Raw genomic sequence first — 17,470 nt, forward strand, 5'->3', positions numbered from 1 at the left:
TCAATAAGCTTACCCAGTTTTCCGTGACAAAAATAGGTGCCTCGGTTTATACTCGAGTATATACGGTAAGTACATACAAACTCTTTGCAGTTGCTGTCCTTGGTGGGGTTGGAACACAGGCTCCAGCGCTGCAAGGCTGTTAATTTTTTTGCGTTGACGATTCAACGTTTCTGTGTTTGGAAGCCTATCACTGAGATGCAAACTGTGTGCGTCACTGCTGTCTTGGGGAAAATCACTGACAAGATTGTCTTCTTTTCCAATAATTTTTATTGAACATTTAAATACAAATAAGAAAGGAGGGGAGTGGGAGGGGGGAAGGGGGAAAAGGGGGGAGGAAGGGGGAAGGGTAATAACAAGGAGAGGACCACAAGGTCCGAACAGGCTCTATATAGTGTCTACATTAAACATATAATCATATAGTCATACAATCATACAAACATGTAATCAGATGGTTTGAAATCGGTTTGGTGGACATTAATAAATTAGTTCAATGCGTTTGATAAGTTTCCAGCCACTTCGCCCATTTCTTGGCATATTTGTTGAAATAGTCATGGGTAATAGCAAAACTATATTCATATGTTTTGTGTAAATTTATTTTATTTATCACGTCAGAGAAGATAGGAGGATCTGGACTATTCCAGTGGTAGGCAATTTCATTTTTGATGACCAAAAATATATGGATTATAATAGCTCTCATAGAGGGTGTCACGTCCTCCACTGGTACCGATACTTACCTGCGTCACCCCGTGCGCACCTCCCGGCGTGCACCCGCTCCGCGGCGCACTCCCGCTCCTGACATCCGGCCTCGGCGATGTTGGACCCGCGTCCTGCGCCCGACGCTCCATCTAGTTCCTGTGACGCGGTGGCTCCGCCCCCAACATGGCGGCGCCCACCGTCTATTTCTTCCCGGCGTCTTCCCTGGTAAGACGCCTGTGTATCATTGTGGTCTCGCTGTCTCTTTGACCAGCATTTACTACTCTCCCAGGCCCATTGTCTTTTCCATGTCTGCTCTGCTTGTGCCTTCTTTGGTAGCTGCTATGCGCGTTACCTCGCTACCACCTTGTCCCTGTTCCTGACTCGCCTCTGGCTCCTTCTCTTGCTTTTGTCTCTCGTGTCCTAACTGTCTACTGCCTGCCCATTGTTCTCTTAGTCCGTTTTACTTCATGTCCTATTCTCTTTGGTTACTTTTCTCTCTTATAGTCTCCTGCTTTCTCCAGTCCTGAGTGCTCCACGTCCGTGTCCCTCTCCAGCTCTGTGTTCACTGTTACCCTGCTCTGCTGCTCCACTGATTCTCCACCCTAGTGTCCCTGGTGCTCACCCAGTCGCCCCTTTGGCTCCGGCTGTCACGGTTCCATCCCTTGTGGGCCTGCCCCTAACACTCCCTGTATAGGGGGTGGCTCCACCTGGTCAGCTCGCCCGCAGGGGCTCTGGAGCCATGGCCCAGAGGGTCCACTCCTGGTTGCGATAACCTTATCTGCCATCCTAGCCCAATCTGTAACAGATACACAGGCCATGGACCCCGCCGGAGTCACGGCTACTCAGAAGGAGTTAATGTTCTTACGGGAGAATCAAACGCGTATAATGTCCTTTATGAAATCTATGGACGCGCGCCTCTCCGCCCTTCAAACCTCTGATCCTAGTAATGCCGCTCAGCTGGCCGGCTTACAGCAAGAGCTAGCGCAGCAGCGTGACGCTCAGACTCATATTCTCAACTACATGGCCTCGGTTGATGGTCGCTTGCTCTCGCTCCAGGCAGCCACTACGGCTCCTTCCCCAGTCGTTATTCCTCACCCTCAACCGTGGTTGGCCAAACCACCGCGCTATAATGGTGACGCAAAATTATGCCGAGGTTTCCTGAACCAATGTCGTCTCAATTGCGAATTATTGCCACAGCAATACCCCACAGACCGGTCCAAGGTAGCCTTCATAATCTCCCATCTTGAAGGGGACGCTTTGGCGTGGGTGAACCCCCTCTGGGAGCGCGATGACCCCCTGGTTGCCCACTTAACCAATTTTTTGGATACTTTTCGTTGAGTATTCGACGAGCCTGGCCGCCTCGCCTCCACTACGGAGTCTCTGTTCAGTCAAAGCCAAGGTTCTCTATCTGTGGGTCAATATACCATTCAATTTTGGACCCTCGCGTCCGATTTAGGTTGGAACAATGAGGCTTTGGTGGGAGCCTTTTGGCGAGGCCTTTCGGGTCGTATAAAGGATGAGCTGGCAGGGTGCGACACTCCTACTGCCCTTGAGGGTTTAATTTCTCTGGCCACTCGAATCGATCTTCGGTTCCAGGAACGGGCTCGTGAGAGAAGACTCGCGCGCTCGGTGCCACCCACTCGCAGACCACCCAGTCATCGTTTCAGGGCCCTTCCTTCTGCGTCTGTACCCGAGCTGATGCAAGTGGATCGCCTCAAGCTCTCCGAACAGCATTGCAAGGAGAGAAGTTCCCATGGTCTATGTTTTTATTGACGCAGTGGGTCTCATTTGCTCCGAACTTGTCCGGAAAACTTCTCCGCCTAGGTCACGTAAGAGAGGCCTCCCTAGGTGTGCATGATTCCTCTCATCCCCTTTCTCTGTCTGTCCTCTTGCATGTGGGTGACAAGCAGGTTTCTTTGACAGCCTACGTGGATTCGGGCGCCGCTGGGAATTTTATTAGGCTCGATGTAGTCTCCAAATTTTCTGTCCCTGTGAAGACCCTTGAGAACCCACAGATTCTTGCTTCTGTAGACGGTAATCCTTTGCAAGAGACTGTTAAGCTAGTCGCATGAGGTAGAGCTCCAGATTGGGGTCCTGCACAAGGAGAGAATTACATTTTATGTTTTAGCAGGTATCTCTCATCCTGTTCTCCTTGGTCTTCCCTGTTTACGACTTCATGAGCCTTCTGTGGACTGGCGTAATGGCATTGTTCTCCGCTGGGGGGAGTCCTGTCAGTCTCGGTGTCTGCAGCCGGTGCGTCCCGTAGGTGTCCCCCGTCCTCTCCCTGATCCCTCCGGATTACCGCCTGCATATAGTGCCTACTCGGATGTCTTCGACAAGAGAGAACCTGAGGTTCTTCCGCCACACCGACCCTATGACTGCCCTATCGAGCTCATTCCTGGTACCACTCCTCCTCACGGGAGAATTTACCCTCTCTCTTTAGCTGGGACATGAGCCATGTCTGAGTATATTCAAGAAAACTTAGCCAGAGGTTTCATTCGGAAATCATCCTCGCCTGCGGGAGCAGGTTTCTTTTTTGTGAAGAAGAAGGACGGGTCTCTTCGTCCGTGTATTGATTATCGGGGTCTCAACCGCATCACGGTGAAGAACAAGTACCCGCTTCCACTAATCCCGGAACTCTTTGACCGCTTGAGAGGAGCACGAATCTTCACAAAGTTAGACTTGCGAGGAGCCTACAACCTTGTTCGCATATGGTCCGGGGATGAATGGAAGACCGCGTTCAACACACGGGACGGTCATTACGAGTATTTAGTCATGCCATTCGGACTCTGCAACGCTCCTGCAGTATTCCAAGAACTCGTCAATGACATCTTTCGTGATCTCCTCTATGTCTGTGTTGTGGTCTATTTTGACGACATCTTGATCTTCTCCCCCGACTTGTCTACCCACCGCCGAGACGTTCGTCAAGTTCTCCTCCGTCTCAGAGAGAATCACCTATTTGCCAAATTGGAGAAATGCCTCTTTGAGCAAGCTTCACTACCGTTCCTTGGTTACATCATTTCAAGTTCCGGCTTGGAGATGGATCCTGAAAAGGTCTCTGCCATTCTCAAATGGCCGCGTCCCCAAGGTGTGAAAGCAATTCAGCGTTTTTTGGGCTTCGCCAATTATTACAGGCAATTTATCCCTTATTTTTCTTCGTTGACCAAGCCTATCTCGGCTCTCGTTCGCAAAGGGGCCAACCCCATCATTTGGCCTTTGGACGCTGAGGCTGCTTTTAAGGTTTTATAGCAGGAATTCGCTAAGTCCCCTGTGCTCCACCGTCCAGATGCCAATAGGCCGTTCCTCCTGGAGGTTGATGCATCGTCCATGGGAGCAGGAGCTGTCCTTCTGCAAAAAACCTCCTCTGGTCGTGTGGTCACGTGTGGGTTCTTCTCTAAAGCTTTCACCGCTCTGGAACAAAATTACTCCATCGGTGAGAGAGAACTACTGGCCATTAAACTTGCCCTCGAAGAGTGGCACCATCTTCTTGAGGGAGCCGTTCATCCGTTCATCATATTCTCGGATCATAAGAATTTGGCCTACGTTCAGTCCGCCCAAAGACTCAACCCATGTCAAGCTAGATGGTCTTTGTTTTTTGGGAGCTTTGATTTTGAACTCATTTTCGGCCAGGAAACAAGAACATCAAGGCGGACGCCCTATCTCGTTCATTTTCGCCTGTGGACAATGAGGATGGTCCTACGCATATCATCAATCCGGCGAAAATCCTTACCGTGGCTCCGCTTAGGCTAGTTTCACACTAGTGTTTATTCGACGCAGTGCACGGCGCCGCTAAGCCCCGCCCCCTGCCGGCTCCCTGCCCGCCCCATCCGGTCATCGCCGCCTACTATCGCACATGGACGCTTGCGATCTGTGCACCCTATCTTTAGCATAGGGTGCGCAGATCGTGCGCTGGCCGTGCGCTAGTAGGATTTTGGCGTGTGCTGCACACTTTTGAAGGTGCACCGAGCGCACCGAAATGCAACATGCTGCGTTCGGCGCACACGGGCGCACCTTCAAAAGTGCGCAGCGCATGCCAAAATCCTACTAGAGCACGGCCAGCGCACGATCTGCGCACCCTATGCTAAAGATATGCTAAAGATAGGGTGCGCAGATCGCAAGCGTCCATGTGCGATAGTAGGCGGCAATGACCAGATGGGGCGGGCAGGGAGTCATCAGGGGGCGTGGCTTAGCAACGCCATGCGCTGCGTCGAATAAACGCTAGTGTGAAACTAGCCTTAGCGTGCTTTCACCACCACCGGGTAAAACCTTTGTTCAAAGTGGGGACAGGCCAAAGGTCTTACGTTGGGGGCACTCATCTAAATTTTCTGGACATGCTGGAGTCAGGAAGACTCTCTCTCTCGTCTCCCGCCACTATTGGTGGACATCGCTTCGCCAAGATGTCTTGGACTTCATCGCTTCTTGTCCTTCGTGCGCCAGGAACAAGGTTCCTCGACACCGCCCTCCTGGGCTCCTGCATCCGTTACCCATACCTATGACTCCATGGACCCACATTGCTATGGACTTCGTCACCGATCTACCCCCGTCCTCAAGATGTATGGTTATCTTGGTGGTCGTAGATCGGTTTTCCAAGATGGCTCACTTTGTTCTATTGTCTGGTCTGCCTTCTGCCCCTGAGTTGGCGAAGATTTTCTTGCTCCATGTTTTCCGACTCCATGGCTTTCCGCAGCATATCGTCTCAGACAGAGGGGTCCAGTTTACCTCCCGATTTTGGCGAGCTCTCTGTGGATTAATGAAGATAACTCTGGATTTCTCTTCGGCCTATCACCCCCAGTCTAACGGGCAGGTGGAACGAGTCAATCAAGTTCCAACTTCCTACCTCCGGCACTTTTCCAACGCTCACCAGGATGACTGGGTTTCTCTTCTCCCGTGGGCTGAATTCGCGTACAATAATCATTCCAGTGAAGCTTCTTCCAAGTCTCCCTTTTTTGTGGTTTTCAGACATCCCGGTATTCCCCTTCCCGTTTCCCCTACCTCGGGTGTACCGGCGGCGGACTCCTTGTCTGTAGACTTCTCCCAGATTTGGAGGGACACCAGGGAGGTCCTAGAGAGGGCCAGTCACAGAATGAAGTGTTATGCGGACAAGAAACATTTAGACGCTCCTCCGTATACCCCTGGAGAGAAGGTCTGGCTGTCCTCTCGGTATATCAGGCTAAAAGTCCCTTCCTATAAGTTGGGTCCATGTTTCATCGGCCCCTTTGAAATCTTGAAGTGTGTCAATGACGTAACCTACAAATTAAAATTGCCCGCTTCGCTAAGAATTCCCAACACTTTTCATGTATCTCTCCTCAAACCTGCGGTATTTAACCACTTCCACTCAACTTCTTCCCAAAATTTCCAACCCAGAAGTTCTGATAATACCTTTGAGGTTAAAGATATACTCGCTATGAAGACTGTTAGGGGTCGAACTTTGTTTTTGGTTGATTGGAGAGGTTTCGGTCCTGAGGAGAGGTCCTGGGAACCTCGAGAAAACATTGATGCTCCTCGAATCATGAAACGATTTCTTGACAACCTTAGGAGGGGAGCGAGTAGAGGAGGGGTACTGTCACGTCCTCCACCGGTACCGATACTTACCTGAGCGACCCCGTGCGCACCTCCCGGCGTGCACCCGCTCCACGGCGCACTCCCGCTCCTGACATCCGGCCTCGGCGATGTCAAACCCGCGCTCCTGCGCCCGACGCTCCGTCTAGTTCCTGTGACGCGGTGGTTCAGCTCCCAACATGGCGGCGCCCACCGTCTATTTCTTCCCGGCATCATCCCTGGTAAGATGCCTGTGTATCGTTGTGGTCTCGCTGTCTCTTTGACCAGCATTCACTACTCTCCCAGGCCCATTGTTTCTTCCTTGTCTGCTCTGCTTGTGCCTTCTTTGGTAGCTGCTGTGCGCGTTACCTCGCTACCGCCTTGTCCCTGTTCCTGTCTCGCCTCTGGCTCCTTCTCTTGCTTTTGTCTCTGGTGTCCTAACTGTGTACTGCCTGCCCATTGTTCTCTTAGTCCGTTTTACTTCATGTCCTAATCTCTTTGGTTACTTTTCTCTCTTACAGTCTCCTGCTTTCTCCAGTCCTGAGTGCTCCACGTCCGTGTCCCTCTCCAGCTCCGTGTTCACTGTTACCCCGCTCTGCTGCTCCGCTGATTCTCCACCCTAGTGTCCCTGGTGCTCACCCAGTCGCCCCTTTGGCTCCGGCTGTCACGGTTCCATCCCTTGTGGGCCTGCCCCTAACACTCCCTGTATAGGGGGTGGCTCCACCTCGTCAGCTCGCCCGCAGGGGCTCTGGTGCCGTTGACCAGAGTGTCCACTCTGGGTTGCGATAACCTTATCTGCCATCCTAGCCCAATCCGTAACAGAGGGATTTATATTTTCTATTCCTAGGGACAGGAGTGGTAGCTGCGGAGTGAATATGATTTTGCTCTTGCCAGCTTGGGTCCAAATGTGTTTGATTTTTAGCCACTGCCAAAACATATGAAGCAAGCTCCCATGGCGGCCGCATCCTCTCCAGCAGAGGGGGGAGCTGTGTAATACCATCTTGTAAGTATCTTCAAGTATGTCTCCTGCAGAGACATGGAAATACTAGCCCTATTTGAATAGTATATAGCGTTTTCCCATTGTTCAGTGGTGTGTGAAGTATTCATTTCTTTATCCCATTTAACCATATATGGCAGCTTAGTTATTTCCGTATCGTTATTGAACCATTTACTGTATATATGTTCTGGTCGCTCCAGAAGATTTTGTGTTTAATATTCCCTAGCAGGTTAATTGTTGCTTCAGTTATTAAAGGTTTACTGCTTAGGAAGTTCTGTATCTGGTCTTTCAGGAGTATAAATTGCATAAATGCGGATGCAGGGAGTTTAAAGTTCTTTTTCAGGTCACTAAAAGTGGTAAATTTATTCCAATTATGAATGTCTCTGATCTTTTTGAAATTATGATCTGGTCAGAAGGGGTTAAGGGCGAGGTTTTGTATTTTTTACCGCTAGGGATATTGGGCAGTTTAAAAGAAATTTAATTCTATTCATATCCTTTTTGCTTTTAGATAATTGTTTCCAAGCGTATATTGCTGCTTCAAAAATGGGATGATTTAGGGTGCTAAATTTTTTATTGAACAGGAGTTTGAAGAGAAGTTTTTTCGGGGATCTATGATTATTTATCTTGTATTCTAGTTCCATCCAGGCCGGTGTTTCGTCGTCTCATAACCAGTAAACACTTTGTTTTATGAGGTTTGTCAGGTAATATGCAGAAATGTTAGGCAACCCCATTCCTCCGAAGGCCTTGTTTTTATATAGCAATTTGGTAGAGGTTCTGGCTTTTTTTCTGAACCAGATAAATGAATTAATTGCCGTCTGAATACTAGTGAGGTATGAGGTCGATATTTTAAAGGGAAGAGTCCTAAAAATATATAGTATCTTCGGAAGGATGAAGGTTTTGGTCACCAAATTCCTTCCCCACCATGACAAGTCCCGACTTTCAAAAGAATGGAGATCTCTAGCTATAGTATCAGAGAAAATCCTTAAATTGGTGGGCATCAGAACGTTAATGTTCTTAGTAATAGTAATTTCTAAATATTCAATTTCATTGTCTGTCCAACTTAACTCTGAGTTTTGGCTTATTTCGTGAATTTGGGATTTATCCATATGGAAATGCAAGTTTTTTGATTTTTTTTCGTTAATTTTAAAAAAAAACTTCCGATAAGGCCTTAAGAGTACTTTGCAATTCTTTGAGGGGTTTTTGGGGATTTGTTAGTGTTAAAATCATATCATCAGCAAAAAGGCTGATCTTGAATTCACGGGATGGGGTTTCGATTCATTTTATTGTCTTATTCTGCCTTATAATTTGTGCCAGGGGTTCAATCGCTAGAATAAAGAGAATGGGTGAAAGGGGGTACTGACAAGATTGTCTCCAAGCATATTTTGATACTGCAGAACGGGCGCATCCCTTTTTCAGGTGAGGAGGCAACTGGCAAAATGTACTTTTGTATTATGGATAGAACACACTGGCACCCAGAAGTCAGCACTATTTTGAACCATAACTATACGGGGAACAATCATGTTGCAGAAAGTGCTGCAAGAAGGCGTACATGGGTCGGTCTCTTTCATGATGTCCAACTCCACAGTGTGTTGGTGGCAAGATAACACTAAAGCTTTCTTCCTCCATCCCTGTGTGGCAATCATGGACAACAGAGAGGGAATCATTATCCTCCCCATCTCCTAACTGGTGCACGTCCATCACCTCTTCTTTCTCGTCCTTTTAATGGTCCTTCTCCATTTGTTCCTCCCTTGGCAACCGCCTGTGAGACGACAGACCTGAGACTAGAGAAATTGTTAACTCTAAAGCCATCCTCTTCTGCTTCCTTGTCTACCCCCGAGACCACCACCACCTCCTCAGCCAGACTATTTAAAGTGTGGTCCAGCATTTACCTGACAGTAATAGTGATGCTGGTGACGGCATCGTCACTGTTAACCATCTTAGCAGCCATTTCAAAAACATGCAGAAGGGTGCAGAGGTCCTTCATCTGTGTCCGCTATGCAAGTCTGAATTGCACCAATTCCGTACTGCAATGTGCCAGGCTATGCAAAATGTCATACTACACCAGGTCTCGGCACTACTGCCACAGTCACTACAACATGTGCAGAGTTGAACTCCACGGTTTGGTCACTTGGCATATTAATCGGTTAACCGGTAGTCCAAAGATCGCTATACCAACACAGGGGTAAGTGACAGACCACAATGGCAGAAGGAAACAAAAACACCAGATTTAGCTTATGTACACCGCTGCTAAGCTCCACACCGCAGATAATAACAGCAACTTGACTCCAAATGTCAGATGTGGCTGACACCAGAGAACTGCTCCTGCTTGGCTGGTCTCCAGAAAGGAACTGTATCACCAACATTCATCTGATGCATTAGGTGACCTTTTACAGGCTGGTGGGAGTGGTCACCACCCACATCAGCTTACCCAGCATTACTGCAGTAACACCAGATTGCCAGCAGGGAAAAACTGACATTAACCCCCAATGGTCCAAAAGGAAAAAAGTTTTACCTGAGTGGAACCAGAGCTACCACAAATCCAAAATTGGATTGTGAGTTGACACTTATGGTCCGTAAAGACCTTAAAGGGATGCCGAGCTCCCTCCAGGAGATGTCTCCATTCTGAAAAAGCCAATTTCATGGCGAGCAGTTCCCTATCCCCAATGGAATAATTCCTCTCCACTGGAGAAAATGTCTTGGACAAAAAGAAACATGGATGTTCCCGACCTTGAGCATCCTTTTGATATAGGACTGCTCTAGCTCCAACGGAAGAGGCATCCACCTCCAAAATAAAAGATTTATCAACATCGGGCCGATGCAGAACTGGCGCCCAGCAAAATGGGCCTTCAGGGAGGTAAAGGCTTGGAGACCTCCTCAGACTACTGCTTAGGATTAGCTCCCTTCTTGGTGAAGGCTACCAACGGAGCTGCTAATGTGGAGAAGTGGGGTTTGAACTGGCGGTAATAATTGATGAAGCATATAAAACGCTGCACTGCATTAAGAGAACGAGGCTCCTGCCAGTTCAACACTTACTCCAGCTTGACAGAGTCCATAGCTAAACCCTTGGCCGAAACAATGTATCCGAGAAACGGTAGGGTCTCCTGCTCAAACACGCACTTCTCCAGTTTGGTGAAAAGACAATTGGTGCGTAAGAGCTCAAAGACCCTACAAACATCTTTACGGTGAGTGTCAACATCTGGGGAATAGATGAGTATGTCATCCTGCCCTCCAGCTGCTGCATGTACCGGTGGAGTTGCTGCTCTTCCGCCATTACTAGCCAGACCCTGGTGCTAGTGTACTGTTATGGTTGGCAGATTGCACAAAAAAAAAGATAAAGTGCAATTGCAACCCAGGATCCACTGTGTAGAGACGTAACCTGCTGCTAGTGAGAATAATGACGCGACAAAGCAGCGAGCGTTACCTCAGTACACTGTGTTAACGCCACACAGTGTGAACGGAACGCAAAGTACCAAGCTCAGTGACTTCACTGAGAGGAACTGCCCTAAGTAGTACTATACCCTGTTAACGTCACAGGTATGTGAGCACGTGGATTGAGCTAGCTCTGCAACTAAACTTTGTTAACTGCACACACGAATGAAGCAGATACTGAGCTGGAAGAAAAGAACTCTTATGACGCTAGGTACAATACCCTGTTGTCTTCACAGAGAGGTAAAATATAATGGTTGAGCTTGCTCTGTAACTGAACTGTGCCACCCGCACACCAGAACGAAACAGATGCTAAGCCAAGCGGCTAGTTACCCCAGTCCTGACGATACCGAACTTGTGCCTGACCGGCACTCTAAGTATGTAGCAGGCTAGAGACTCAGGCATTGAACCATGGGTACAAAACCACATAGGTGTGCTACCTGCCTGCCAACATGTACAGTCCTTGAGCACAGACAGACACACACACAAACTTGCAGACAGCGTGGCAAGTATCCACCCACACACACCGAACATAAATGACACTAGCGTACCCGCGTGCACCACTGAGAACCTTTTATATGCTACGTTTCACCCCAAACACTCACGCCCAGTCGGTCGAGGCATCACCCGTGGGCCAATCCGGAGCTGCCACCTCACCAGAGCAGCTAACGCCACATCACAGACATGCTCAGTAAGGTGATCTCTGGACTTAGACTCCAGAGTGCAAGGCTGCACCTGTATATTACCAGTTACCATATACTTGGCTGAGGAGCCAGCAGTAGCCAAGCGTATACCATGAGCATGAGCAAGACGCTGGGACCGACGTCTGTGCTGAGCAACCATCGCAGCAGCCGGACTTGAAAGGGAGACCGCAGGAACAGATAACAAGAGGTTTGTACCTGAATGGCACCATGCATGAGAATCTAGCAACAAGCTTTTATTTTAGGAGTTATCGTTAAAGATTAAATACTTTTTTGACCTTTTCTTAAAATATTTTTAGGCACTTTAATTGATTGGAGATTGGTGAGATTACAGGCCCTATGACCCCCACTGGTCCCTTAAAATGCCTATGACAAGTGAACTGCTCAGGAGGAAGGATCCCCTGCCAGAGTTAGCGCACAGATTATAGGCTCAATACGAAGTCATAAGCTTTCTCTGTACTCCATACTTTGGTCTGTGTGCCCGTGTCTCTGACCTGCACACTTCTCGTTTTTAGATGATCTGGGTTTTGAGGGGTTATTCTAATTACAAAGCCCAAAAAATATCTAAAGAAAAGTGAGTCAAACCTTTAGCTACTCTTTATTTTTTAACGATATGTACTAATAGTGAAGTGCAGAGGGCAAACCTTTTTTCAGAGCCTTTAGTTAGTATAGTATAAAGTGTAACTATACAGATATTTTGATAACAGTATAAGCGAAGATAAGAAACTTTGAAATATAACTTAAGGTATGTGTACACTAGGGTGACCGGATCTCATATGGGGGGAAAAAAATGTCGGAATCTTGTTCGTTTGGACCCCACAAAACGATTCCCCTTTCCAGATATTGAGATAGCCAAAATTTGAGCTCGATCAAACGACGTTAACCCGTGCCGCTCGTCGCTCAAAGTTTGAAAAAATCCAAATTGAGGTATTTTAAGATTTAGGTATTTTGCATAGTCTGTTAGACTATAAAGAATGTGACAACAACATTGCAGAAATAGCCCTGACCAAATTTTCGAACCATTTGTGGTATTTGAATGCAGAGTTGGTGGGATTATCGTTTTTTGATCCCACCATTACAGACAATGAAAACTTGTTAATGGCTAATAAATTGCTCAGTAGCACAGATGAACCATCAGAGCACGCTAGGGTTGTAAATCCAAAAGTTAGGAAAGAAAAATTAAAAGAGGTAGGAAGTAACCGACTTTAACGACCTTCTGACAAAAGATGAAGAACAAAAGCAATATGTCCTGCAAGTTGCAAGCAAATGCCGAGCATTATATTCTGACGTTTCAAAAACTACTTTAACAAAAGCTCTAGAATAGATTAGATAACTATGTAAAATTATCAACTCATATAGGTTAGCGTGCTCTGATGGTTCATCTGTGCTACTGAGAAATTTATTAGCCATTAACAACTTTTCATTGTCTGTAATGGTGGGATCAAAAAACGATAATCCCACCAAGTCTGCATTCAAATACCACAAATGGTTCGAAAATTTGGTCAGGGCTATTTCTGCAATGTTGTTGTCACATTCTTTATAGTCTAACAGACTATGCAAAATACCTAAATCTTAAAATACCGCAATTTGGATTTTTTCAAACTTTGAGCGACGAGCGGCATGGGTTAACGTCGTTTGATCGAGCTCAAATTTTGGCTCTCTCAATATCTGGAAAGGGGAATCGTTTTGTGGGGTCCAGACGGACAAAATTCCGACATCGATTTTTTGTGGTCACCCTAGTGTACACGCTGAAAAAGCACCAAATAACATGAACATAGTGCACAGCAATGTCAAAACGACACTGATGTGACATGATCTGTCTTATGTCATAATGGCCTAAGGTTTCGGAAACTTTGAATAGGATTAAAGAAGAGACATGCTCATTCTAAGGGCACAGCCAGACGGCCATATAACACAGACTGCATCACAATGTTCGGACTGACCGCTGGCTCTCCTGACCACTGCATAGAAATATATGTAGTCACGCTAGGGTCAGGAGAACTGCTGGCCAGTCTGGGCATTGTGATGCAATTGTTGTCCATGTTATATGGCCTTAGGGTGACTTCTGCTAGGAAGATGTTCGCTTCACAGTACAGAGTAAAAGACGCAGGAGGCAGAGCTGCCGTAAGAACACCGGCAAAGCCACCTCAGGAAAAGGATCACCAGTGGTTTCCTGAAGTGACTTTGCCTGAGAAAACTGGTCAGCTGTGTCTAAAAGACCCAGTGTGCATATAGCCTTAAGAGTAAAATTCCTCTTTCCCAGCTTATCGGTCATTTATTATCTCCCTTTTGCTCAAATGTGTTTTCACAGACAGATAAAATTACACTTGCTGCCTATAAAAGTCTATGGAAAAGAAAAGGAGAAATTACTAGATGAAGAGAGAAGCATAAAAACATAAGAACAACCTGCTCGTTCTAGTGACTGGCACCAGCAGACGATAAGGCTATTACAACAACATAACTTACAAAATGGCCTAAAATGATGTTGTTCCTCATGCACTCTCAGGAGTCTGAAACACCAATATATCAAATTTAAAATTTTGCAGCAAAGAGTAATATTACGTCATTTAATAATTAATTGGATAATCGATTCTCACAATCTCACTTTGGACAAAAGTTGTGCTCCTACAAAAAACATGTTAAAGAAAATTATATATTAAAAATGATGGGGGCAGTACCCTTTACCATACCCCAAAGTGGCAGAAAATATATTGGATTCACACAGTGAAACCGTCTTACCACATTATAAATGGTGCACATGTGACATTACTAAAGCAATCCATGCATGAAAATGGCTTATACTGAAAAGCAGAGTTGTCCGAGATAATTTTTGCTGCAGGACAAGACTTTTATATGAGGTTCTAGGAGCTTTCTTGTCATTTTTTTGCTCATTACCTGAGTGCTGAAATGGAGAGAAAATATGACAAGTTGGAGCAAATGTTCCTTCCCTATCACTGCCACATATTAAATTCAAGCTCTCTTTATGCTGTCATGTTCCTGCCGTTCTGAAAACAAAAGTGACACAATCAATCCGTATAACTAGACTGAGAGGAACACGTAGTTCTCATCACACAGCTTCTTAGGGGATAGATAGGGGAATTGACAGGACAGAAAGGAGATATATTAACCTGTAAGACCTAATAAAGCATATTGGGTATTTCCATGTAGATCAGGGCTTCGTATGGAACATTCCCATGTGAAATCCTTTGAGAAATTTTAATTGAAAAAAATGCTGCAAAATCATTAATTGCCGCACATTCTGTTCTTGGAAAAGGTGCAAATTGTTGGCAAATTTTGTAAGGGGTGGACACAGCAAAAAAGTGCAAATTTTCCACACATTTCACCCAGTGATATCTGCGGCACAAATTGGCGGTACAGTTTGCGCTGTTGCCTGGTGCAGAATAAAGAAGCGGTACAGTTCTCGCTGTTCCCTGGCGCAGGTTGGCTGCTGAAAGCAGCTCTCATCATTGTCTCCTGATCTGTCTCCTGACCGCGCTGAGATCAGTGTGACCAGGACACAATGATGGCAATTGTCGTCAACAGCAGCTGTGTAACTCCTGTGTAAAATAAATAAATAAAAAAAAAACATTGGCCCCCTCGCAATTTTCATAACCAGCAGAGAGAAAGCTAATGGCTTGGGGCTGATGTTAATAATCAGGAATAAGGGACAATACCCAATAAGGTTCCCAGGCTATGATTAACAGTTCACAGCTATTTGCTTATCCTTTCCTGGTGAATTTACAGGGAACCACAGAAAAAAATGATGTGGGAACCCCCTATAAGTTTAAACCAGCAAAGGCTTAACAGACAGCTGTGGGTTGATATTAATAGCCTATCAAGGAGAAAAGAAAAGCACCACTGCAAAAGAGCGCACACTGAACCAACAATATAATGTGGAAAATGTGAAAATGTTTATTGATGCAAAAGAGTTATACATTAAAACCATGATAAAAACATGACAGGCATCCCACGAGTACATAGCAATTAAATGTAACATATGAAAACATATAAATCATGATATAATTGCCCATACCCAGTCTGACCCAACTATAAGGATATATCAGCAAACCTCCCTACAACTAGGCTCATGGGGACCATAAGGCCCTAATGCTACAAAATCACTGAATGAAATTATTCAATCCATATAGCCATTTATGCTAACTGATTTGAGCATACAGGCCACTATAGGCCGCACAGCAAAATCACCAAAATTAACAATGCAATACTCAAGTATGCCAAACCAGACAATATCCAAGACATAATGGGAGGTTGAAAGCTGTAATAAAAAAGCAGACAAGTGGGTGCCCAGCCCAGGACCGTACCCCACGCGTATCGCCGCAACCCGTGCGGCTTCGTCAGGGGAAGTGAACTGACCGCGGCCCGAGGTGCTTTAAATACCTTGCTGAAATCCAGGTGGATGTGCACATGCACCAGAGAGAAAATCCCTCCATCCGGCAATCACAATAAGTGCATGGAGACCGGCGTCCCGGTCATGTGATGAAAAAACATGGACGCCACGCATGCGCAGTAGAATCTTAAGGAGCTATAAACCAGGAGTAACAGCTCCACCGCGCCTGCGTCCAGTGGAACGCATAAAGCTTTCCCATGGAACCCTAGATCATGCGTCAAAACCTGATGCAGGCTAATCCATATACAACACATAAAAACAATCAGCCTAATAGCTATGCCGGCACAATAAGTGCAAGCATGTGAAAGCGCGCGCCGCTCCTGGGAGCACAATATATAAAGAGGACAAACATGAAACAATACAACATATATAGACACATAAGGGAGGGAACACCAAACACAACCCCTAGAAGGAATAGAGTTCGTCATAATGTAATAAATATTGGACAACCCTCAGAGCCAAGAGAAGGGGAACAGGGGCTACACATACTCCTAATGGTGAATAGGACCCATTAGATCAATAATTACTAATAATCAATGGTCAATCGATGACTATCAAACTTCGAAAAAAATACAAAATTGTGCTATGGATAACCATAACAACAAGATGAAACAAAAAATGAATAAAGAAAAATTTATTTTCAAAAAAAGGGGAGAAATTGCCAAGGCAATCAATCCAACACAGTGAAACTGTGTGGGATAAGACATAAAAAAAATAAGATGGTCTCCCAGAAACCCCAAATTGCGAAATACCTTGTGAATCCAGGGGATGGCACTAGACATAGGCTAATGTCGTATATTAATTGCAAAACCAGTTGTGTGGTTTATGCATTGATCTGTCCTTGTCATCGGGTTTACATCGGTCAAACCTCCCAGGAACTACGTCGTAGGATACGACCAACATCAGGTCTCAACCACTTCAGAAATGGCGCAGATGCGCCAAGTCTGGCGCTTAGCCACGCTATTCTCAATTGCCCTGTGGCGATGGAAAGAGGGGTAATATTTGTGGGGTTGATGGCACCTTTGTATTGTCAGGTGACATCAAGCACGGGGTTAGCAATTGAAAGGGGTCTCAGCACGACCAGGTGACAATGATGAGACCTGCTTACTGCAGCTGGCACCTGGTATTAACGTGAACTGTATTGCTTTTCCCAGGCGCCAGTGTGTGTCACACGGATGTAACATATGGATACACGAGCAACAACCACACACACATGAATGGCACACAGATGTCACATACATACACATGGACACAGTCCTTGGATCTCACCAGTACTCTTTTTTCTTGTACAGGAATCACCAGGATGTGTGAAGGAGGCCAAACATTGCCAAATGACATACTACAAAAACCACGGTGAAGCAATATCTTCCAGCAATAGAAAATTTCCAGCTCACTTTTTTTTATTTCTTTGTGTGTGACTAACACCAGAAAAAAGGTTGCTGTTTAATCAAAATATTGATGAGATGACAGGCTGAAGGTTTTAAAGGGAATCTGTCACCCCTTTTTTGAGATATCATATAATGATATCATTCAATTGTGTGTCACATAAGGATTCTCTTAGTACTTTTGCTTCCCCCCTGACCCCGCACCATTCATGCATAAATACCTTTTTTATATCGGTTCAGATGTATGTAAACTGCCGCGGTCCGGTCCGATGGGCGGGGCTTATTCACCTGCTCCCCCCCATCCCTGTCTGGCTCTACA

The sequence above is a fragment of the Dendrobates tinctorius genome, unplaced genomic scaffold, assembly GCF_039654945.1.
Source record: "Dendrobates tinctorius isolate UK_male_01 unplaced genomic scaffold, ASM3965494v1 ptg000149l, whole genome shotgun sequence".
In the NCBI taxonomy this organism is placed as follows: Eukaryota; Metazoa; Chordata; class Amphibia; order Anura; family Dendrobatidae; genus Dendrobates; species Dendrobates tinctorius.